The sequence below is a fragment of the Peromyscus leucopus genome, chromosome 3, assembly GCF_004664715.2.
Source record: "Peromyscus leucopus breed LL Stock chromosome 3, UCI_PerLeu_2.1, whole genome shotgun sequence".
NCBI classification, from domain to species: Eukaryota; Metazoa; Chordata; class Mammalia; order Rodentia; family Cricetidae; genus Peromyscus; species Peromyscus leucopus.
In genome coordinates, this window is record NC_051065.1 from 122,647,121 (window position 1) to 122,649,722 (window position 2,602).

The following is a 2,602-nucleotide window of genomic DNA, read 5'->3' on the forward strand; positions in this document are numbered from 1 at the left end:
ATTTCCCTTATCACAGGCAGAAGGGACAAATGGCTATCTATGGTGTCAATTAGCACACCAAAGCCAATACTGGCCCACCAGGTTCCTTCAGGATCAAGACCTCCTGTTAACAGATTCCAGAGTCCATGCTAGCATCCTTGCCCTTCTCACCTTCTCTTTTGGAATTTTCAGTTTCAAGTCTTAAGTTATCATGTTTTATCAATTTACAGTTGATTGTGTGAATGAGTGTGTGTGTGTGTGTGTGTGTGTGTGTGTGTGTGTTCAAGATGAGAGATAAAGATCTAGTGTCATTTCTACACTTGTGGATATCTAGTTTTCCCAGCACTGTTTGTTAAAGAATCTGTCCTTTCTCCAGTGAGTATTTCAGCACTTTTGCAAAAATAAGGCATTTGTAGCCCTGTGTGTTCATGCTTGATTCTTCCATTCTGTTCCATTGATCTACGTGTCTATTTTTGAGCGAGCATTATGCTATTTTTATTATTGTCTCTGTGATATATCTTGACAACATGCATGGTGACTCTTGTGGTGACTTAGTCATGCCTCCAGCATTACTCTTTTTACAGAGGTTTGCTTTGGCTATCTCAGGTCTTTTGTGTTTTCAATGGCATTTTAAGTTTGTTTTATTTATATTTGTGTGATGGTTTGAAGGTTATTGACCCCATAATCTCATAGGGAGGGAGTGGCACTATTAAGAGGTGTGGCTTTATTGGCGTAGGTATGGCCTTGTTGGAGGAAGTATGTCACTGTGGAGGTGGACTTTGAGGTCTCATATATGCTCAAGCCATGTCCAATGTCTCAGACCACTTCCTATTGCCTGTGTGTCAAGATGTAGGAATCTCAGCTTCTTTTCCAGCACCACATCTGCCTGTATGCCACCATGTTGTACTATGATGGTAATGAACTAAACCTCTGAAAACATGAACCACCCCATTTTCTTTTATCATAGTTTCCATGATCATGGTGTCTTTTCACAGCAATATGAGCCCTAACTAAGACACTATGTCTGTGAAAAATAACATTGATATTTTGATGGGGATTACATTAAATCTGTGAATTGTTTTTGGTTAAATGGCCATTTTCACAATGTTGATTCTACCAACCCAAGAGCATAGGCAGTCTTTCTTTCTTCTAGTTTCTTTGATTTCTCTGGAGTGTTTTAAAGTTCTCATTATACTGGTCATTTGCTTCCTAGGATAGGTTTATTTGGGTATTTTTAGAGACAACTTTGAATGGGATTGTTTTCATAATTTCTTCTCCATGTTATTGGTATACAGGGACAGTTTTTTTTTGTTGTTGTTAATTCTATATTCTACCACTTTGCTTCAAGCATTTATCAGTTTCAAGAGTTTCTTGCTGGAATTCTTAAGGTCTCTTCTATACAATCATAAAGCAGATTTTTTTTGTTTTGTTTTTGCTTTCTGTTAATCAATGATGAACTAGTTACACGTTGGAAATAAGTAGTTAAACTGAATAACTGCTATGTTCCAAATATTAAGGAAGACATGATCCAAATTCTACTAAGTCTGATGTAAGCTATAGATTTTTATCCAGGTGCCTTTTACTTTACTGAGGAAGTCCTTTTTAATCTTAATTTTCTAAGTGAGTGTATATAAAAACGAGAGCTCTTTTGTGTCTCTTGGGTGACTCTATGGCTCCTTTTTTCAGGGTCTGTTGGCACGGTGAGTTAATTCAACTGGTTTCTGAACATTAACTCTAAGTTGCATTCCCTGCATTAGGAATAAAGCTGGGCGGTGGTGGTCCATGCCTTTAATCTCAGGACTCGGGAGGCAGAGGCAGGCGGATCTCTGTGAGTTTGAGGTCAGCCTGGACTACAGAGTGAGTTCCAGCAAAGCTACACAGGGAAACAATGTCTCGAGAATAAAAAAAAAAAAAGCTTACCCGGACGAATTTTTTGTGTATGTTGTTGTGGGATTCAGTTTGCCAATATGTTATTTTTGTTATTTGCTTATATTAGTTTGAAGATTGAGTTTGTTCTGTTAAACCTTTTATCTTACCTCAGTGCAGTTATCTCTTTTTGTAGGATTTATCCTAATATTATCTACTCAGTCTTCTGGGGTAAAACCGAGTGATCTGAGCTTTGCTCCCTTCAGGCTTTGGACTGAGTCACCATTGTGTCTGAATCTCAGAGTAGCAGTCTGTCATTTCAAAATGTAGATACCCATGTCCCCAGAAGAGAAGGAACCCGGTGCTAGGAAGCACAGAAATACTAAGCCATACTTAGAAAGATTAAGGAATTGTAAGTTGCAGGTCTGTTTTCCCACTCTCTGCCAGTCTCTCCACTTTGCAAAGGACTTAAACCCAAGTTCTTCGTGTTGCCTGGAGAAGTCTCCAGACCAGGTAGCAACGGTCACACAACGCTGGAAACTGTTTAGATAAAGCGTGTTGTGGGGGGATTTCAAACACAGAAAAGTGCACACGGCTTATTTCCTCCATTTAAAATGCCCGCGACTCTGCCTACTCCTGCGCACAGACTCAGGAGGAGCCCTGTCACTTGGAAAACCTTGCCCCGCCCGGAGGAAGGGGGCGGAACCTGGCGTGGCGTCTCATTTGCTGCGGTTCCTCCGTACGTCCTACGTCACTG